This window comes from Cavia porcellus, unplaced genomic scaffold, assembly GCF_034190915.1.
Source record: "Cavia porcellus strain 051 isolate PalLab524CR breed Dunkin Hartley unplaced genomic scaffold, mCavPor4.1 scaffold_5, whole genome shotgun sequence".
In the NCBI taxonomy this organism is placed as follows: Eukaryota; Metazoa; Chordata; class Mammalia; order Rodentia; family Caviidae; genus Cavia; species Cavia porcellus.
In genome coordinates this window covers 20,283,003-20,306,593 of record NW_026947488.1, presented here as the reverse complement: position 1 = coordinate 20,306,593, position 23,591 = coordinate 20,283,003, and the positions used below count along the sequence as shown (strand labels likewise).

The 23,591-nt window shown below is 38.4% G+C and overlaps 1 protein-coding gene across 8 annotated transcripts in view; it reads right to left on the bottom strand.

Moving 5' to 3' along the window:
- The window catches only part of Zhx3 (zinc fingers and homeoboxes 3), a 174,334-nt gene that overhangs the window by 134,235 nt on the left and 16,508 nt on the right, over positions 1-23,591 (bottom strand). Inside the window, exon 1 of one of the 8 annotated variants that reach the window (XM_063248343.1) lies at positions 3,804-5,575. The exons of the other annotated variants lie outside the window; for them this stretch is intronic. The gene's annotated coding sequence lies outside the window, so the exon portion shown is untranslated. Of the gene's footprint in view, positions 1-3,803; positions 5,576-23,591 lie in introns of those variants that run through there. 8 annotated transcript variants of the gene reach the window in all.

The following is a 23,591-nucleotide window of genomic DNA, read 5'->3' as shown; positions in this document are numbered from 1 at the left end:
AAAAATCATATTAGAGACATATGTATAGCCACGTTATAGAAGCACAACTTATAATAGCTAGATCTTGGAAACAGTGTATACGTGTATCAACAGATGAGTAGATAAGGGTAGTATGGTATTTATACACAATGGAGTGTTGTGCTGCCATAAAGAAAAATGTAAAGCTTTCATAGAAAAAGATATAACTAGAGAACATAATACTAAGTGAAATAAGTCAAGACAGACAAGCTCACATAGCACATGGTTTCTGTTACATGAGAAACATACACTCATATATATATATATACACACATACAGAGTCCATCAAAAAATATATATATATACACTTCAGCAGTTTTCCATACTAATAAACGTCTGAAAGGTAATGGCTACCACTTTGAGTACTTTTTGTAATTGTATAGGTCAAAGGTAAGTTGTATGAATCTCATCTTGATAAATTTGGTACTGAAACATTTACATAAGTTTTTCTTTTCTTGATATATACCTTTTTTGGGAGAGTCTGTGTAAACACACACACACAAATAAAAAGCAAAACACAAAATAGATAAATACAGAGTATGGAAAAGTTCAAATATTTCCTCAATTACATATTATGTTTTTAAAAAAATTTAAAAGACATATATTCTAATTTGTTTCATTTATACTAACAGTCTATCTTAGTTCTCTGAAAAGAAAATCTATCTTTATCATAGATAAACATAAATCTATCTTTACGTTTCATTTTTAAGAATCTTTTTGGTTTATGCCTTGTACTAAACAACTACTTTGAAGATAATGATACACAGTGTAGTAACTATTGTTATCTCATTATTTGGTTATGAAATTTTATTTTTTCATAAAATAAAAAACCAAGAATATGTAGAAACAGGTTAAGTCTGACAGATAAAGGCAAATCAATATACAAATGATTCTGCAGAAAATTATAGTGGTGTCTACGAGTAGGAATTATAAATCTAAGTTTAAGCCAAGTTAATACAAGTTTAGAAAATATAAGTCTTTTGAAATACTGTTTTCCAACAAAGATGCAATAATTATTGGTTTAAAAAGATACATACTTTTCTTTGCTGATAACTCAGTAAGCTTAGATGCAAGTGTATGAAACAACTGGCTACATAAAAATAATAAAAGCTTCAAGGATTAAAATAGAACTTAAACCTACAACAATTTTTATATTGTCTGTTAATAAAAAACAAAGCCTGAATCTAAAAAAAGAGCAATGAGAAAACTAATGGATTGATGTTAGATGTGATTAAAGAATTACTGCTATTTGGAGTATGTTATTTTACTACAGTTATTTTTTAAAGTTCCATAATTCAGTCATAGTTAATCAATCCAAATTATTCATTTTTTAAATCTGGCTTAAATGTGGGCATTACTGCTTATTTTTCTCTGAAAATAGAACAACCAAGTCAACAGAATAGGGGCTTTGCTTTTATGCTACTGTCTTTTTCCTTTGAAATATCCTAATTCAATATCTAGTTACAAGATTCAACTTCTGTTGAAAAATATAGTATCTCTAGGATTAAAAGTCAAATCATCTAAACATGTTAATCAATAATGAAGACATAAACACACAGAGACTAACAATACTTTTGTTATTTCTTGACAGGTTTTTTTTCCAGAATTAGAGTAAATACATGTTTCATAGATATAGAAAGAAAATGTACTTATGTTTATCTAGTTAAATTGTAAATATAGTATAAAAACTTCCAATGATTCACCAGATGAGATTCAGAATATTTAGTAAAGAGTGAGTTGGAGATTAAAACTGCATTTACTCCTACCAAAAAAAAAAAAAAAAGCCCACTGTGTAGCGCTGTCTTGTTTCTGGACATCCTTATCTAGGTGTTGCTTATATTTATCCATTTGAATTGTGAAAATGCACTTATGTTCATTTTTCTCTGAATGTATTATACATCAATAGAAACATTTTTAATATTTCTGTTACAATATACATACTACTTCAGTTCACCCATGCTTCTGTTCATAAACAATTCAGTTGTCAAATAAATATGTTCCACAAAATTTTGCTTCCATTCACAAACTACACATCAGGTAGCAAACACAACTGTAGCCATGTTCCCCACACAAACATAAATGCGGTCATCTCCGAAGTCAAAAAACAAGTTTGGAAACTTAGGTACCGTTGTACACTGAACTATTACAGATGAACTGATGTACTTATGGTGGTGGATGAGAGAAAAAAATAAAATGAGATAGGAAATAAATGAAATTGTTAGCGTGTTGAGACTGCTGAAGTTGTATGATGGGGTCATAGAAATTTGTAACTCACATTTTTAAATTACAAAATAAAAACTGCTAAAGCGATAACATGATTGCTGCTGCAACTGTACTCTCTGGGAACAAACAGAACAAGAGAAACTATTATCTGGGCAACCACAGAAAACTACCACCTTTAAAAGAAAGGAAATTAGAACAAACTACAGCAGCAACATTCACCCCCCCCCACCTGTGAAGGAGGTGAGAGGAGCAAGGCTTTCTTAATGGTCAGTAAGCAGAATGACTTCCAGAGTAGTAACCACATCTATTACATGGAAAACAAAGATAAAATTTAACCTGCACAGGTAAAAGTTAAGAGACTGTATGTGTATGTATTGTGACAGATGCAGTAACTGGGTTATTAATTCCCATAAAAAGGGCACTAGGTAGAATGCACTCTGTGATTTTTTACATTTACCCTACTCCTCCCCAAGAACACTGCACTCAAGGGCCCAGTCAGAGATGGAACAATGCCAGTCAGTTTCTAAGTACAGGCTTTGAGCTCACAAGGCCCCTACCCCAAGGTTTAAGAATGATTCAAACCAAAATTTCAGTGTTTCTTCCTATTCATCCTAAGCCTCTGAGAAGTAAGAACTCATCTCACATAAGGATAAGGAATCTTCACGACAGAAACATATATCCCAATAATCAAGTCACAGTGCACTCTAAAAATAAGCAGATGTCAATGTTTGGGCTAAATCTTGCCATAATCATTATTCTTTAAAATGATCCAAGAAATCTTAGTCATGGGGTTATTTGCCTTATTCAAGTACAGGGGAGAAGCATTCCTCCCCTAAAGTAAAAGAGTCAAAGCTAGAAGAAAAGAGGGATCGGGTGCTCCTGATCTCTCTATGCTGTGGTCTTCAGAATTCACTTATATACTCAAAGACTATCATCTATGCTAGAATCTTTTATTTTGGGAACAAAATTTCAATAATGCATTCATTTTATCCAAATTTCAATAGAGTAAAAATATCTGGATGCTCCAGAACACTTCTTATAAATGAATTTTATTGGTACATACTATGTAACCAATGTTTTTTTCATTTTTATCAGTACCAGGGATTGAACTCACGACCGCCTGCTTACAAGGCAGGTGCTTATGCCTCTGAGCTAAATCCCCAGGCCCCATACTTTGTTTCCCTAAACTGAGCTAATTTTTTTTAAGCTTTTTTTTTTTTTTAATCGGTACCAGGGATCGAACTCACGACCGCCTGCTTGCAAGGCAGGTGCTTATGCCGCTGAGCTAAATCCCCAGCCCCACCAATGTTTTTAAAAGTATCCTTTTCTTGTGTTTTTTGGTAACTTTCTGGAATATAAAAGTATACTATTAGTCACTCAAAAAAACAATATACATAAATATTTTATCGAGTGTCCAGATGATAAGCAATTTGAAAAGATAACAAATATGGTGAATAAAACAGCTGGTCTGCCTGTAATAAACAGTCTCAACTGAACATGCACAAAGAGGTGCACAACCACTCAAAAGCTGGTTAAATAGAATCACTCTTTTCTTTACTTACTTTCTGAGACAGGAGATGAAGAGTTGTGCATGTGATCAGCAGATCGCAGCTGGCGGGAGCTCTGTTGGGTACAGCAGTTATTCACACACTGAAGAATCTGCATTCACAAACTTTACCCAAAAAACACTGTACTACTCAAAGTATGACCTGGGAAACCTACAGCATCAATATAACCTTACACAGAACTTAGAAAGGTGGCACCCAAACCTAGTAAGTTAGATCTACATTATAACTAAGTTCCCAAATTAATGTGTGGGCATACTGCAGTCTGAAAAGCATGGGGTTAGGCGATAGCTGCTCACATGGCAGGAGGCTTTTCATAGTGCTTGCCCGTAGGCCTCCTCATGACGCACATGAGGATACCTGCAGCCTTACTAACTCCCAAGGGACACTAATCTAAAAGGAAACAGTTGCACAGGCACCTCCTGAAAGAGACCAGGCTTGAAAATTGTGTAAAAATACATAAGCAACCAGAGATTTACTAGAGAAAAGGAAAAGCGATGTTCACTTTTGTAATTACTGCAAGTTAGACCACTTCTGGAGAACAGCCGATAAATCTGGCCACACATTTTAACCATGATTGATGCAAACTGTGAACCTAGGAAATGGGGAGGGGTAAAAAGAGGAAAAGGGATCAAGAAATTCTATCATGAGGGCTAGCTAAACTGGAGGATATTAAACTTGAAGGAGGGACCAAGTGGATAGATAGTAGTGGTGTTCACACATTTGAAGGACTGTCCCAATGTATCTGTACCACAAATGTGTTTCTGAGTATCTTCTGTGTGCCAGGTAGTACATCTGGAGGTAAGGACTCTGAGAGTAAACAAGTTTCTAATATTTCTTGCCTAGTGGAAGAAACTTGTCTGTTGTACCTGAAATCCAAACCAGAGCCAATGAAATGTAACTGGAAAGTCACAGGCACTATACAAGAAAGCCTTTTCTGGCCATAGAGGTATCGTTTTGGAACGAACAGACATAAGTGATGGGTTTCAAGGGACTGAGAAGAATGGGTTAGGGAGGGAGGGTATGACCTTGTCTCAGCGGGCAGAGCAGGGACTAACAGGCCAAGGTAATATTACAAGATTAGAAGATAACTGGATCAATATCATTAACCTACTATAAGATTCATTTAGAATTATGCTGTATTTAATTTAGCTCAGAACAAATTTTTAAAAATCTAAATACAACTTAGGGCTATCCACTAAATTTTGTATGTGAATAGTACCTAACTTGTTTTTTAGTAAAAGTTTTGTTTTGTTTTGAAAGAGGTAGTCACTGCATAGTTCAGGCTGGCCTTGAACACACTACGTAGTCCAGGCTGGCCTAGAACTAATGCAGTCCTCTTGCCTCAGCCTCCTGCATGCTGGGATTATAGCATGAGCCACCATTCTTGGCTCTAGTAAAAGATTTTAAAATCTAAGATTTAATAAAAATCCACATTAGCATTTAAACAGCAAATCTGCCTAATGACTAATTTGAGTTCCACTCTTGTTTCTCACCCATTCCTCTAAAACTACTGTATTTCATAATCCTTGTTTCAGAGTTGCTTATTCCACTCCTGAAATCATCCTAAAGAAAAGACAATTCCTTTCTCACTTCCACAAAGAATAAAAGAGCAACAGGTAGGGAACTAGATATCTAAAGATATAAATGAATACTATGGGAAAACATATGTAAACCACTTGATGTTCAACCAGAATCAATCCTTTTCATGGAACAACATAGGATATAAATATTAAAAAATAATATTCACAAAGTAAATCTTTAAGGTAAAATTATAAACTACTATAAAGTAATTTTGTAGGATTCATAGAAATAAGGGAAAATACATTATCAAGTTTAAAAAATCTTGTACAAATCAAGTATGTGAATAAAAACTACAAAAAAAGAAAATCTTGAAGTTTATTTTTTAGTATGTTACGATCTTCTCCACCCAAAAGTTCTACTTCACTGCTGACTATTCAATAAATAACTTTATAATAAACAATAGAAACCAAAATAATTGTAATTCATTAAAGAATCTGTATATCAAAAAGAAATGAAACGGCAAAGGTGACACAGTTTGATTTTCATGCTCAGTTGGTTACCTGTTCTTTATAAAGCTCTTTATAAAGCTATAAAGTTCATAAACTCCAAAAGTAAAGATAACGATCCTCACACTATGAAAAGTACTTAACATTTGTGGAAAGTCAAAGGACTTTGTACAGCAGACGCCCATGAACTCTGGGTAAAAACAAAACTAAATTTCTGGATTCTGTTTTGTTTTTCACCTTATTTGCTCTCACTCAACATCGCTCATGCCAAGTTGAGTTTTTTTCCTTTCCTTTTTCCTTCTCAAGTTCATAAATGTGAAGGAAAAAAAAGACAGTTCTGTCTAAGTCCTCTCCTGTCTCCCAGGAATGTTGTGAAATGTGGCTTTTGGGAATGGCTTACAAAGAAAAATATGACGAATATTTAACTACTACCTGTTACCACAGAGATCTACTAGGACTGATTTGACTCAGGGCCAAGAGATTTTTGAGTTCAAGTTCTCTACACTCTTAACATAGTGATGTCAAAAGAAAGTCAGTCGCACACACTGATGCTGAAAAAATGTTTATCTCATCCTTTTAATCCACCTTCTTCTACACACACATACAAAGTCTGCCCAGTATGAAACTGGAAACTTTCCAGATACACTCTACATTTCTTTACCCTATCCAGAAGGCTGATTCTTAGGAATTATATTAACAGGCTCCTATGCCCTTTGAATTCTGATTGGATTAGTCAATGCTAAGGCCCAGAAAGAGATCAGGGGAAGGAAAACAGGAATGGAGAAGAAGGGTATGACTGGGGAATTCACTCCACTTATTCTGCTTGCATTTCTAAACCAAAAGTCCTCTCAAGGTAGCCTCTTCCAAATGACAATCTCTTCTGGTTTCTGATAACTACTTCTGTCCACCATCCCTTTGGAGCTAGGGATAGTAGCTCCTGGGATTCTTGCACTACCCTTTATGGTTCCCTTTACATCTGACCTACACCTCTTTAAGTAAATTCTCTTGTAATTATCCCAAGTTGAAAATGCCAATTTTTCCTACTGGAACTCTAGTTTAGCTCTCTCTATAGCACTCTAGAATCACTTATATCCTGAATCAACATGAAGAGAACAGGTAATGCTGGGGCTCCTCTCAGTCTGAGATGCATGTGCAGGAAAGACATGATGATTTTAAAATGCTAACTCCCAATAGTAGCCTATCTTCCCCTAATAGACCGAAAGCAGTCCCAAAGCAGAGCCACTCTCTTCAGACCCAGAGGAGTATCAATTTCTAAACCCTTAGGGCCCTATGAATTGAACCACCCCTATATTTTAAATCTTCAATCTTAAGACCTGGTTCGTTCCCCAAATCAGTCTTAATCAACAATTCACACTTTTCTCCTAAATTAATAATGGAATCCAATACACAATATCTTAGGAACTTGGGGAGGGAAACACAGCAAATGTCCCATCCTTCCACTGTGTCAAATGAGTTCAGAAACAGCACAAAAGCAAACTCCCCAAGCAAAAGGGATATTTTAATCTCTCATTGAGTGGGAAATGACATGCAATAACCAACCTCCCATATACCTTTCTCTTTGTCCCAACTCCTAGAAGAAGTAAAGAAATTGAGGTCCACAGGGACTGTGTATGCAATAAAAAGTTAGAACTAAATACAGACACTTGTCTCCAGTTCAATTTTAACTGCAACACATTATCCCCAATTCGGCCTGTGCTCAAAGTTTCCTAAAGGCAAAGCAAAGGAAATACTTCATCCAGGTTAGCCTATTCTGCCAAGCTACCTCACTATTACTTGCTTAAACTAGACTGAGGTCAGGAGTGGTCCTAGTCATCCCAAGACTGAAGAAATTACAGAGATATAACATGTTCCCACTGCCTTGAACCACTGATGATACATGCATGACTGGCCCATCTGGAGCCTTGTACACTGATGGTGAGAGTGCTGCAGTCAAGCATGAGATGTCATACATGTACCACTGGTCAGTCAAGCCTGCTGGCAGGGAGTTAATCTCATTTTACTAGATCTAAACCGGCAGGGTCATAGTAAGAGCTCATACTCTGTGAAATATAAAGTAAATCCCAAACTTTCTAGGCCTCTATTTCTTTCCCATTAAAAACAGGTCAGTTAGCTCCTGAGATACAGCCATGGTGGGACTTTGGCAGCTTACTCTTCTGCCCTCTTGGTAAGCGCACTCGTTGTGGACCAGGAGGAGAACCAGCAGCTCCTGTGAGCCTGCTGGGGCCCGGGCTGAGAATCAACCACCACCACCACCCCCGTAGTTACTGGGGATAGATGTCTCAGCATCTCTTGGGAGGATGACCATATACAATATGGGTGATTTCTTTCTATCTTCTGTTTGAAGGCAAAGGTTGTTTTTACTGTTTTGTTATGTTTCTTTTGCTCTATTCTGTACTCTCAATTGGTTTTTAAATGTTCTGCTTTTGCTTTGATTTCGCTATACCTAACTGACTGGACAACTATTGTGAAGATAACAAGATATACCATTCTACCTATTACTACCATCCCAGTATCCTACTGTGAAGTTCGGTACCAATTTCACTGCATTATCTCTATTAGCTTTGTTCTGACCTGTCCTGTTGTATTTTCACTACTTTCAAAATAAAACTGAAAAAAAAGAGGTCAATTAAATCACTATTAATGATATATTATTATTAAAACAGGCTTGTTATCTGACACTAAATGACACTGTATAGTCTTCTGCATAGTGATTTGCAGGCTGTGAGGAGTGAACACCAGCTCTTGTTGTCAGACCCACTGAAGTGCTTAAGTCTCTTCTAGGTGGAAATCAAATTCTAATGGTTTTACAGGAATTTTACCAAGCCTCAAAGTCTTAGAAACCTTTTGTTTTCTTTTACATGGAAGTATATAACAATGTTACCAAATGTAACAAAACAAAACAGGAAAACTATGCTAGTGAGACCACTGAGATTAAAATATACTGTAAGAGCCAGGCGTGAGAAAATGGGAAATGAAAAAATATGAATCCCCTGGGGCTACAGCCCCAAACCAACTGCAAACCCTTCAATGAAAATACAAAAGAAAGAAAACTCTGAAGTGGAGGCCAGAGGATCTCGGGTACAAGTCCAGCCTAGGCAATCAGCAACATAACAAGACTTTCAATTTTTTTAAGCAATCAGGAAGAGGACCTGGGGATATAGCTCAGCAAAAAGGCCCAGGGTTCAATCTCAAGTACCACACACACATACACACATACATAGACTTTTGAAAGTCTACATTCAATGAAAAGCTCTGTGAGAGTTGCAGTCAAGAGTAAGTTCAACAAGGGACTGAGCCGCCAACTTTTTAAAAAATGTATCTATGAAGCCATAAATACATACATAAATCTTGTGGTGACTCATTAAGATCATAATTAGCATAATGTTACACTTATGAAACTCTCAACCCCTAGTCTAAAGAGAAGTACTTAAAGAGAAGACTGAGTTTTAAGTATCTGAACAGTTATATATGTTGCATATAGTGTGGAAGACTGTCAGATCTAGTGAGCCAAAGGTCCTAAGACAGGATTGTTGTTTCCTATGAGGAGTATTTTTGAGCTAACAGAGAGGTCACCAAATCAGAAAAGGAGCTGGCATCCTACCAGTGGGCATACTGGAAAACTCTATGGTCATCTTCTATATGACAGTTCACAATCTTAATATATGCCTTGATTAGACAACAGAAATAAATGTAAGTCAAAATCCACAAAATATGGCACATAAGCGCTCACAACAAAGCCTTGAGAAAGTAATATGAGGGCTCAAATTTAGTTGTTTTACATATATAAAGTCTTATTCCATTAGAGAGGTATTCTAGTTAAAAATAACAACTCTATAGTGTTTTAGTCATAAAAATAATTGGCCCAACACTAAAAAAGTACGAGTAGAATTGTTGCATTATTTTCAGTACTCGTGCTAAGAATTTCATGTAGTCAAGAAAAAAAAAAAAAGAATTTCATGTAGTCATAGGTAACACTGCTTTTTGCCCTTCAGAGCTCAGAAAGCTAAATAGTTAAAAGTCAAGAAAATTCTAGGGCCTGGGGATTTAGCTCAGCGGCATAAGCGCCTGCCTTGCAAGCAGCCAGTCGTGAGTTCGATCCTCGGTACCGATAAAAACGAAAAAGACCAAAAAAAAAAAAAAAAAGAAAATTCTAAAAAATCAGTCATCAGAAGAAAGTGAGTCAACATTTTATTTTCTTTGCTCTACTTGCCCCTAAAAAAGTGAGTTTGGATCTGAAAGACAAAAAGAAAGATTCAAAAGAAGAAAAAAACATTTGAAAGACGAACCTGTGAGTTTAGTGACATTAACCACCTCAAACTTTACTGAAGTAGAAATTCAAAAGTTGTATACAGTATACTACACTGTCTCTTTATTTTTGCTTTACCACAATAAGCACGATATAAAGGCAGAAGGTCATCTTTCATTCAGCCTATTTGCTGCTTTCCAGGGCTATCACAGTTCATCACAGGAGAACATTAGTGTTTGTCACCATGGAAGCAGTTGTAAAGACAAAACCAGAATTGTGAACAAAATACAAGACACAATTAACATATTTTGGAGCAGGAGTGAGGGAGTGAAGGTTCAAATTATCAGATGAAAACTCTCCTGAAGCAATTCATGTTAAGTGACTTTTTCATTTCAGAAGATAAAGACTAACACAATTATCTTAACAAAATTAATTTCTTCTGTTCACAGAAGATATTATATCTGAATTCCAGCCTTCAGGTCCAGTGAGATGACTACTCTGTTTAAAGTCATTCAATTAGGTGTACATACCTTCACTGTAAAACTGTGGCTTTCACTTGAGCTGGACAAAGCAATCTTTGTCCTAGATCATAAAGTATTTTGTTGTAATCCTATCCTTTAAGCACTATTAGCTGGAGAGGCAAATAAGTAAACGGTACTAAGTGCTATCATAGAGCTCCACAAGAAATAGAAAAGGAGAAGTGGCGCCAGCCTCAGGATTAGGAAAGGCTTTCTCAAGGTAGGGGCACTGAGATAAAGCTGGAAAGACAAGTGGGTGCTGGCCTGATGAAGAAACAGAGTTCATTCTATGCAGAGGAACACAGGAAATCCAGGAGGACCAAGGTCGGAAGCCTGGAGAACACTATCAAATCAGGGCTGGCCTGAGGACTTAAGGACAAGAAAAGGGCCAGAGAATGCCAAAAAGACTCAACAGTTGAGGTAGAAAATAATAAATTTTTTTTTAAAAATTTTAAAAGCTGAGAAAGAAAACATGGTAAGGCTAGAAGAGTTCAGAGACCAGAGCACAAAGGGTTGAAATGCAGAGCATGAGGAGGTAGACTATGGATAAAGCTACTCACAGAAAGCTTAGCTTAGTACAGGAAATGAGCTAACATGCAACACGGAATCAAATTTTATTCTCCAGCCTGAATCTCTGCTCTGAGGTATAGACTTTCATCTCCTTTTGAATTCTTCCTTTTGACTCATCTACTACATTTAGTTTAAACTTCAGGCCTCCCTTTACCTATTATTCTTCATACAACACCCTGTCACGGTCCCCTCCAGCCAATTCTTTCACAGTCCATGTTTTCCAGTCCTCTAAGTGCTGTATTTCCTGGCTCTTACTATCAGGCACTTTAGGGTCCAAAGGCCCAGGCCTTAGCCTTTTTTTTTCTGTTCTCTACTAGTTGTGCAGCCTTTGTTAAGATCCTTCACCAGTATTCTCATCTTAAAAAGACAACCACTGCCTGCCTCCACAGCTGTCACAGAGATCTCGACTTCTCACCCACACCCCTCCTGACCTGCGTACCCCTCTTTCACCTTTGTTATCACTTGCCTTCACCAGGAACCAGTCCGAGGCTCTTCAGCCCTTCCCAATTCCTGTCCATTAACACAGAAGTGGCCTCTCATGGTGTCTTAAAGCTTCACAGATCCTCCCCTACTCTTCCTAAAGCCTCCTCCACAACTTTTTGCAAATAAACACAAACACCCAAATTTATCTTCCCTTCAGTCCTCCCTCTTTTCTCATCCTAACCATCTCTCCTTTGGCCTTACTCACTGGCTCCCATCCTAGGTTTGGTGCATAAAGACCTCCCAGACAATCAACAATTCTCAACCTATTTCCCTACTCTGCTGGCTAACAACTGACACCCTGGGGCAACCTTGGAAACCACAATTTAAAGATAGCAAAGATTCATCTAGACTGAATCTCCTCCACTCTACCTGACTGGATTATAAAAGAACATGAAAATGTCTATTATCTGAAGCTTATAAAGGCTTCAGCAGGATCTGTCTATTATAGCAACTATTTCTCTACACAATACAAAGATAAGAGGAAGATGATATGGTAAAGAACAAAACTGATACAAAAGCCTGCAGCTAGGATGAGGCATGACCTTAGTAACATTACCTCCATGTATATATTATTTATCCTCTTTGAGGTAAAGTATGTTTGCTTATTAGATAAATGGCTGTTTCTTATGTCCACAATTCAAGCAGCAGCAACAATCCTTCAACACAATTCTCTTTCTATCCACTGTAATGTGAGACAATGAAATAGTCACTCCCAACACTTCCAAGGAACTAAATTCACTGGATAATTCTAAATGCTTCTGTTACTGTTCATAGTACTATGTCTTGCTTGAAATTCTCCTCTGCTTTTATTTATATGACCCCCATTCTCCTAATCTCTGTCTACACCTTCTTGGTGTGTAGATACCTCTTTGTTCATCTCTCCCTTAAATTTTGGGGTATTCTAAAGTTCTATCTTTATACTTCCTCTTACCTTACATATCCTAGTGCTTCTTTTTAAAATCATCCACAAACATAGTTTCAATCTACTGGTGTGCACTGGTGACTTCTATACGGATGTACTTCCAGTCCTGACCGCTCATGTGATCTCTCCACAACCTGGCAACATTTGCCTATTGGATTCCAATTCCATGAGCACTTCAAGCACATGGCTAAACAATGAGCACATTGTTTACTATTCTTTCTGCAGTGATAACAAGTATTTTTATTAAATACTGTATCAGTTAGTGTGTTCTAGACTGATATGAAAAACAGTATGAAATACATCAATATATGTGTATGCATGTGTGTTTGAATACACACAAACTAAGAGATTTATGTTAAAGGGTTGGCTCACTCAATAGTAGAGACCAACCTAATGTGAAGAACAGGTCAGCAGGCTGGAAATTTAAGCAACAATTGACACTATAGTCTTGGGCTTATCCCAACTAAATCAGGCACTCCTGAAGTTAAGGTCTAGCCCTCTCACATCTGTGTCCTCCGCACACTGCACAGATATGTCACACAGCAGAAACTCAGTTTACTGGCTCTTGTTAAACTAGGTATAAAGTGACATACTATTAAATGAAATAGGATAACAGTAATGTGCAAGGTACAGAATATATATAAAAAGAATATATATATATAAAGAATATATATTCTCAGACTCCTCTTCTACCAATTCTATTTCAGGGAACTTAAAGGAGAGCCTAGAATCTGTATTTTTTTTTTTTTTTGTCTTTTTCATTTTTATCCGTACCGGGGATCGAACTCACGACCGCCTGCTTGCAAGGCAGGTTCTTATGCCACTGAGCTAAACCTCCAGCCCCTAGAATCTGTATTTTTAAGCACATGTACTCTGTTGTGGTTTAGATCAAAATTTTCCCCCAAAAGGCCAAAAGCACTCAAAAGTTAGAGCTTTTGGGAAGTAATTTAATCATGGGGGCCATATAGCTGACTTGCTATTAGAAGACAGGGTCTGGCTGGAAGAGGCGGGTTGCTGCGGTTGTGATTTTGAAGGGTATATCTCCCTCTTTGGCTCTTTTCTTCCCTCTTTGCTTTCTGGCCACTATGACATAAGCAGCTTTCCTCCACCAGATCCCTATTCCATGCCTTCTTGCCTTGAAGCTGACCATGGATTGAAATGTGAACCAAAATAAATTTCTCAAGTTGAAGGTATCAGGTATTTTGTCTCAGCGATGAGGCAAGTGATTAAGACAGATTTTGATATCAGAGATGGAGGGTTGTTGCTCTGACTACATGACTTAGATTTAGAACCCTTTAAAACTGGCTTGGGGAAGGAGACTAGAAAAGGTTAAGAGATGTCACTAGAGGGCTGGAGGTTTAGCTCAGCGGCATAAGCACCTGCCTTGCAAGCAGGCGGTCGTGAGTTTGATCCCCGGTACCGATAAAAATGAAAAAAGACCAAAAAAAAAAAAAAAAGAGATGTCACTAGAGAAGCCCTAAAATGCTGTAAGATGAGCTTGATGTAAGATCCTAGTAAGAGCTCCGAAGACCATAATGCTGATAGAAATACAAACCATAAAGACCAGGTTCAGGAGGTTTCAGTTGGGAAGGAGTTCACTGACAGCTGGGTGACAGATAGGCTGTGTTTATTATGCTCTCGCAGAAAATCTGTCTACATTTTATTCATTTCCTGAGACTTTGTAGTTAGTGAGATTAAGGATGGTGACTAATCTGGCACGTGAAATTTCTTTTTAAGAGAAAAAAATAAAACAAAATTTCAAAACAAGTTAATAGGAGGGTAACAATATACTATGTATTGTTAGTTAGTTAGATTACAAGATATCGGGGTCTAATTGTCCAGACAATATTAGCACAAACTTTTCTTTTCAATGAACTAAAAGAAATTAGTAGTGGGGGCTGGGGATTTAGCTCAGCGGCATAAGCGCCTGCCTTACAAGCAGGCAGTCGTGAGTTCGATCCTCGGTACCAATAAAAAGGAAAAAGACAAAAAAAAACAAAAAGAAATTAGTAGTATAACTATCTTAATTACCTTTTATATTCTTTTGGGGGTTTTCCCTTCCTTCTTTTCTCCATTCTCTCATGCCAGTTTCTCTTCCCTTTTGAAGTTTTTTCCCCCCATTTTATAATATCTATTGTACATTTTGGATCTTCTTTACTCTTTCAGCTTCTCACACTAGGGAGACAATACAACGTTTATATATTGCACCTGGTTTATTTCACTGAAGATGGTCTTGAGTTTCATCCATTTACCTATGAAAGTCTCCAGGAAATTTCAAGGTAGCCCAACATTCAGACTGTGGCATGAGTACTGCAAGTAGCTTTTAGCCAGGTTTATACTGAAAGTCAGTAGCAAAAAGCCTATTTTAAAAAGTATTCAGTTCTGCTAGAAAAGGGCCTGCAAATTTAGAGCAGGGGAGAACTTGGCTGCTAAGATTAGCATTAAGAAGAATCCAAGTATTTTTCATCAGGATAACAGGAAAGATGCCTTAAGGGCGGGGGGGGGGGGGGACTGAACCACATGACACCTTGACAAAAAGAGCTGCCTGAGAAATTGGGTTGTCAGGATTCATTTCATACTGCTCAGTCATCCAAGCATTCAGAAATCTCTGCAGTCGTTGTTCAAGCTGGCAACAGACCTTGGTGTCACCCATGTGGTGCTGCTGTTACAGACATGAAGAATTACAAGAGCTGTGAGGCCACAGAGACCTCTACCCAGATTTCAGAAGGTTTGGAAGACTATAGGTGTGCCCTGAAAAGGCAGTAGTGTAGTTATGAAACTGAAGCCAAAAGTTCAGTGGAGATCCAAAAGTTGTAGAAGCCAAGAATGTGGACATCTAAGGAGAGCTGCAAGCAGTGATCAGGGTCACCTCATACACACTATGAGGATTCCTGCTGGCAATGCCACAAAGATTGAGCTGACCAGGCCAGTGGGAGTGCACAGTTTTACATCAGGTACTTGACACAGAGCTACATGATTTAATGTTTGCCCTGCTGGTTTTGGTCTTGCTTTGGCCCCATTAGTTTCCCCTTGTTCCTACCTTTTGGAATGGGAATGTTTATCCTGTGCTATTATACGTTGCCAGTGTTCAACTTTCTTTTGACTTTTAAAGGAGCTCACACCTGAATTTGCCTTAAGTTTTAGAGGAGATTTTTTTTTGTCTTTTTCATTTTTTTTTTTTTATCGGTACCAGGGATTGAACTCACAACTGCCTGCTTGCAAGGCAGGCGCTTATGCCGCTGAGCTAAATCCCCAGCCCCTAGAGGAGATTTTGAACTTGGATTTTCTGCAATGACGGAAATTGTTAGGACTTTAAAGATGGACTAAATGTGTTTTGCATAAAGAGATGCATATAAATCTTTTGGGGGCAGGGGCAGAATGCTACAGTCTAGATCAAGACTGTCTCCCAAAGCCTTCATGTGCTCATAGGCAAGGCTTTTGGAAGGTGACTGAATTATTGGGGCCACATACTGACTTGCTTTTAGGAAGTGGAGTCTGGTTAAAAGAGGCAGGTCACTGGGAGTGTGACCAGGAAGGATATCTTCCTCCCAGCTCTGCCATTCATACTCATTTTTGTCTCATTCTCATATATTTTCTTCCTTTCTTTCTCTTGTTCTTTCTTTCTCTCCACTCCCCACTTTCTCTGTCTCTATCTCTGTCTCTTTCTCTTCCTGGCCACTATGAAGTGAATAGCTTTCCTTCTCCACTCTTCTACCCTGTCTTCCTGGACTGAAATGTGAACCAAAATAAACTTCTCCTCCTTTAAATTGTGACTGTTTCAATCATGAGAAAGTGACGAAGACACAGTCATGATTTTTTCATGAACAGATTAGGAACACAGTGCCACCAGTGCTGCCCGTTTCAACTGAGAGAACTTCAAAAAGATAATGAACCAGGGCTGGGGATTTAGCTCAGTGGCATAAGCGCCTGCCTTGCAAGCAGGCAGTCGTGAGTTCGACCCCTGGTACCAATAAAAAAAGGAAAAAAAAAAAAAGATAATGAACCTGGCCCAGAACTGACTTCTTGCAAAAACACTTTGCAACCAATAACTCTTCCAGGTTTTTCATTTCTACTTCCTTCAGGAAAAAAAAAATCCCCTGATGATTTGAGGCTCCTACATACTTGCTATAATACCTATTTCCACCGCTGGGACCTCTGACCCTGCCCTAACTCCTTCCATGATCTGGCCCACCGTCCCTTTCTCTACCCTAAACACGCTGCCATCCTTCTGGATGGTTTCTCTAACCAATGGATAAACTCTTTGGTCATCTTCACTGAGTTCATTTCAGTGGTTCATGTTTGTGGCAAAACATAAGAGTTGCCCATGCCCAGTAATTTATTGCTACAATTCTAAAATCTTTGACTCATATATTCCGCTCTAACCATGTCCTTCTATTACTTCATCACTCTAATTCCCTAATTTCATCAACACCTTTGTGGAGGCTTTTTTCCCTCCACAGCAGCCTAGGGTCTATTAATCATGTTAATCACTCTCTGGTCAATATTTCAATTCCCCTGCTCCACTGTCCTTCTGCCACTCACCCCTACCAAACCTGAACTCTGGCTCGAACCAACTATATGCCTTCTTTCTTCCTAAAACTATACATAAATGAATGTTACTGGCTTCCCAATCAATCCATGATCTCCTACTCTAACAGAGCTCTAAATACTGCCCGGAGATCATGGTAGATGTTGTCTCAGCATCAGTATCCCTTTTCCTGACCTCAACTGTTTGTCAAAACTTCTCATTTTTTCTCTAATGCTTTCTATCAATTTATTTATGTGTGGTACTGAAGCCTGAGTTCAGGGCCTTCATGCGAAGCTACATCCTCAGCCCTTATTTTTATTTTTATTTGGGGACAGGGTTTGCTAAGCCACTAAGTTGCTCAGGTTGAGTTAGAACTTGAGACTCTTCTAGTTCCATCTTCCAGAGTACTTGTATTACAACCATGTGCTATCATTTATTCTTAACAGATTTCATCCTCTATTTAACAGAGATGATGGAAACTACCATATTAGTACTCACTTATAAGCCATTCCATCAGAAAATCCATTGTGCCCAGATAGTCTATCATGAGGTAGTCGAATCCATTGTACCTGAACTAGGCCATTATTTACACAGGGTCATTTGAAGTCGGCTCACTTGTGGGAGAGAGGAAGTAAACAGTACAGTGATGAGTATCTCACTAGTGAAAGGAAAATAAAGTAGTATGTTCAGCCTCTTGAAAGATCTCTGTACCCTGAGAATCCTGAGGATATGGAAAAATTTTAAAAGAAGAGGGCTGGGGATAATAGCTCAGTGGGGCTGGAGAGGTAGCTCAGTGGCATAAGTGGCTGCCTGGCAAGTTCGAGATCTCAGTTCAATTCTTGGGACCAAAAATAAAATAAACAAAAGAAGAAAAAGCAGCATTTAATAAACATTTAACCATTTAATAAACCTCAATCCAAACATAAAATTTCTATATGTCAATAGAATTATATATCTCAACCTAAACAGTCAATTCCCTGATAATTTATATAAATTCAAAACCAAGCCAGATATAGTAGCACATACCTATAATCCCAGCACTCAGGAGGACAAAGTAGGAAGATCATTATAAATTTGAGGTCAGCCTACGCTACATAGTAAGTTCAAAGTCAGCCTGAACTACATAGTGTATCTTAGTTACTTTTCTTGTTGCTGAGATAAGACACCTGACACTCAAAGTTAGAGGGAAAGGTTTATTCAGCTCACAGTTTGTAGAGGTTTCAGTCCACAATCAGCTGGCTGCAAGGCAGGGTGGCACATGGCAAAGGGGCAATAGTTCACGGTGGTTGGGGCAGTGGAAGTCAGAAAAAGCAGTAAGACAGCATGAAACAAACCTCTTGCTGTCCCTTATATTGTATTCAGTCTGCCTGGATTAGGGTGGTGCCAGTCCAATCAGTGGACTGATCCAGCAATCACTCACCCTTAATTCCAGCATTACAGTACCGATTAATCACAAACTCAGCCACTTCTGAAAAAAGCCCACTCCTCCCATCACTGCATAAGGCTTTGAGGGGACATATAGATACAAACTACAACATACCTCAAAAAAAAATAAAACCAGTGATAGAATGCTAGAAGCCTTTTCCCAGCATTTTTTTTCCTTATACCCAACACTGACTCTGTGCGTGTGTGTAATTCTGCTCCTCCCAATGACTAAGAACTTTTTTGGTTGCTTGGTTTTGGTTTTTTTGAGACAGAGTCCCACTCTGTAGTCCAGGCTGGCCTTGAATCATTTACGTAGCCCAGGCTGGTCTCAAACTCAGCAATCCTCCTGCCTCAGCCTCCTGAGTTGCTGGGATTACGGGTATGCACCACCATACCCACACTAAGAACTACTTTTTTCCATTTATAGCTGAAAAAATTGAAAAGTAATTTTTCCAAGGACCAACAGAAAATTGCAGAGGTAAAGTTAAAACACAGAGCCTAGTTTGAAAGCAAACTAATCTATGTTGGTTGGCACAGCAGTTGTTTGTTTTGGTTTGGTTTTAGGTTTTTTTGTTGTTGTTTTGTTTTTCGAGACAAGGTCTCACTATGTAGTCCAGACTGGCCTTGACCTAACTACACAGCCCAGGTAGGCCTCAAATTCATAGTGCTCCTTCTGACTGAGCCTCCCAAGCACTGGCATTACAATCCTGCACCACCAAACTGAGCCTGGCATACCGACTATTAAGAAAAACTTTTGGCTGGACCAAGTGGCACACATCTATAACCCCAGACATTGGGATGGCTGAGGCAGGAGGATGGCAAGCTCAAGAACAACCTTGGAGGGGGCTGGGGATTTACCTCAGTGGCATAAGGGCCTGCCTGGCAAGTATGAGTTCAATCCCCGGTACCACAAAAAAAAAAAAAAGAACAACCTCAGCAATTTAGCAAGGCCCTGTCTCAAAACAAAAAAATTAAAAGGGGTTAAGGACATAACTCAGTAGATAAAGTGCTTGTGTAACATGATGCTCTGAGTTCCATTCCCAGTACTAGAGAGGGGGAGAGAGAGATACAACACTCTAAAACATTCTTGTTTTTTATGCTCCCATATACAAACGTGAGGATTTATCAAATATTAATATCATAGCATATCTCATATTCATTCCCCCATTCATATCAGAAAGCAGTAATAGATAAGAGGGAAGATCCAAAAGTGAAGTCACATGGATTAAAATCCTAATTTAACTACTTCCTTTGATGTATAACTTTAAACATTTATAAATTTCTCTAAATTCCATTTTCTCAGCTAAAGAAAAAAAAATATTATATGTGTGTGTGTAGTTGCCGCCTTACTAGGCTCTCCCAAAGATTTACATAACATGTGAATGCACTTAGCAGTGGACTTGATACGTAGTAAATCTCAAAAAAAAAAAAAAGTTAGCTGCTCTAAAAATTACTGAAAATATTTGAGCCCCTGCACCTTCTAGATGCTAGCAGAGCACTGGGTTCCAGGGCTGTGCTATAACGAAGGCAAGGCTGTCCCTGCCCTAATACATTTTGCAGACCACTGGAAAAGTCAGCCTGAAAGAAGGAAACAAGCATAAAAATAAAATGCTTGGACTTTTGGTGAAATACCAAGAAGGGAGACACATATATACTGAGGCAGAGAATGATGTAGAGGAAGCTGGGTAATCAAGGAAGGCTGCTCAGAGGAAACATTTTGGCTGAGAGTAGATGCTTGAGAATTATCTTTTTATAAAAGGAGCTGGGACACAGTGACAGGCTGAGGGAAGACCAACACAAAAGAGAACTTGTCATACTGGAGAAATTTATGAAAAGTGTGATGACCAGTGAGCAGGGGCTGGAGAGGGAGGCAGGGGCTGCTGCCTCAGAGTAAAGCGTAGATGTGACAGTAAGCGCAGTAGAAAGGCACTACCCTGGGCAGCTTGGCCTCATTTATTAGTTAGACTACTCTGGCTGCTGTAAAGAGACTGTGTTAGAAGGTAAGCATGGAAACGAGGCAGGAGGCAGCAGACAAACAGTCATCCTGCTAAAAGAAAAGAGTGCCTGAATTAGAAAGCCCGGGGCAGGAAGAAGCTGAAATGTCTGGAGGCCGGGCCCACAGGCCAAGGTGATGGTTTGGACCCGGGTAGGGCAGGATGAAGGATGACTTTTAGGTGTCTGAACAATGAGTGAGTAGTAATGACAATACCACGGGGAAGGCTGGTGAATGGGTAGGAAGAAGGGGTCGTGAATGAGGAGCACAAATTTCAAAGTGTGAAAGAGGAGCTGAGAGATCATTCTGGGACTGTGAAGCAGCAAGCAGAGCGAACAGGAAGGCCTGAAGTGCATGCAAGTCTGGAACCTGAGAGGAGTGGGAGCGCACAGACAAGAGCCGCGTCTGCGGGACACTGCGGTCCTGCAACTGGACGAGCTCATTCACAGAGAGAAGCTGATGACAGCAGGCAGCTGAGAGAAAAGAGAAGTAATCAGAGACCTGGTTAGCAATCTAACACCAAACACGGTTATTCAGCACACACTGAAGACACACAGAATGGCCCAAATACACGTTCAACAAATGCCTGCAGTACAAATAAAATTAACACACAGTCTCTCTAGGCCTTTAAAAGAATAAAATTTTCATTTATGATTTCCTCACCAAGCTCCTGTATATTTGAAACATAAGAAAAGCAAATTTTTAAAGATCTTTGGACTTTGTCTTAGGAATCCTTCGCTTTAAAAAGAACAAGAAGCGAGTCTCCTCCCTCCTCCCCCACACATACACAAACCTCACTAAAAAGTAGCCCAATAGAAGTTCAAATCTTCAAAAACCTGACATTCATATAGTCTCTGTAAAAATTCTGCCTCAAGATACAATTTTTCCTTTCTTCTAAATGAAGGTGTAATGTTATATTTTATTACAGGTATTGTTTCATCTTGAAAGATAAAACTGTCACATGAAGCTGAGCTCACACCAATAATCCCAGCACACTGGGAGACTGAGACAAGAGACACAACTTCAAGGCCAGCCTAGGCAACTAAGTGACTTAGTGAGGCCCTGTCTCAAAACTAAGGGATTGGACTACAGCTCAGGGCAAAGACCCTGGACTCAATCCCTAGTAGTGCCACACACACACACAAAAAAAAGTTATATGAGAGATGTAAAATACTCAAAAGTCTCAAGGATTTTTAAAATTTTTTAAAAGTAAGTGTACCTTCTAAACCATACAAAAACTGATAAAACAGAGATGAAAAGGATAAAATTGCCATGAAAAGTATTATAGCTACCCCCAAAATGAAACCACTTTAAAGCTATACTTATATCTCCAGGTATCTGCCACACTAAAAATCCACTCTGCTCTTGAGACTTACATTATCACCAGAGCTACCAAACTGAAATTACAGCTGTAAGCATAATTGGAACACTTCATAGTTTTCAAAGATTCCCTATATGACACAAGGGATAACATATAAGAAGAAACGCCAATAACATTTGCCAAAAATGTTCCCCAGCTGTTCAAGTTAAATCAAGACTGTAATTCTTTGAGATCATAAGCCTCACCATGTAAAATTCTTTCTTCTCAGATATAGAAGAGAGAATGTCACGACTTTTAAGAGACTATTACTCCACTTTATAACATAGGTATCTAGAAGGCTACCAGCAAGATCACATGAATGGATGGATAATGAATGTTCATTTGTTCATTCATTCAGCAAACATTCATTCATTCAGGTCAGGTGCAGTTCTGAGCCCTGAGGATATATTCGTGGAAAGTCTCATACTTCAAGGTAAATAAAGAAGACAATAAGCTAAAATATAAATATATATTTTCAAGTGTTGGTAAATAAAGCAAGTTAAAGAAGACTGAGGGACGGAGAAAATTTTACAGCGTGGTCAGGCTGAGACGATTACATTTAAGCGACACCTGAAGATGTAAAAGTTATAGGAAAAGAGAACTGCAAAACCAAAGGCACTGAGGGTGGAGTATGCCCAAAGTTTTAAAGGGACAGCAAGGAGACTGGTTTGGCCTGAAAGTTCAGACAGCGAGGTAGGCATCCTGGTAGGCGATTGCAAACGTTTTACTTTAAGAGAAACTACTGGGGTGCTCTATGCTGTGATGGGGCACAACCTGACTTTTTAAAAGGATCACAAAGGCAACACAACTTCTTACTCATAAAACTACCACAAATCTCTCGTAATCAATTACAAGTTAAAGGAAAATGTTCAACAAAAGTTTTAGTCTGTAGACTAAAAATGATAAATTCCAATCTGAGGTTCACTATCATTTGTGAGATTATGGATTTTTATGCTTTTGCTTAAGGTTTTTGTTTTTTGCCTTCAATATGAATTACTTTGTAATTTTTAATGTTATCTTTAAAACAAAAACCCACTGCATCATGAGACGACCCTAGTCTGAAATCTTCAGTATAAAAAAGCAACGTGGGGAACATATTTTCCAAAAATTACCACATTTCCGCAGCTTGCCTGACATGAACTACTGCACAAACCAAGCGTGGCTCCACGTATCAAGGTCGCTAAACCAACTTGGTTAATATGTTTATCATTACACAGTAACTCTGTCTTTTAAAACATCTCCGATACTATCTTTCCCAGGCAGCAACAGAGGGCTTTTTTCATTCATTTGCGAATTTTCTTCCTTACTGCTTCTGGATTTTTCCACTGTATGTCTCTCAGAAACAAATTAAGCTCGAATACATTGTTCCAGCTAATGAAGTGCATTTTTGGCTCTTTCTTCATGATTGAGAATTATCCGGCAAAATACCAATTGTTTTAGGATGCTTTTTCTCTTAGTTTTGAAATAGTACAATTCTCAGTTACCACAAATAAAAACATCAAGAAGAGCACATACAAGAACACAAACACATATATAAATGGAAACTACAATAATCCTTTTTTAAATTGAAAATATGTGGATGCCTCATGAATAAACATTTAGGATATGTAGATAAACATATACTATGTGTCCATGCACATAGACTGAAACGGAAAGACATATTGCCCTCTCTCCCTGTACCTAACACCC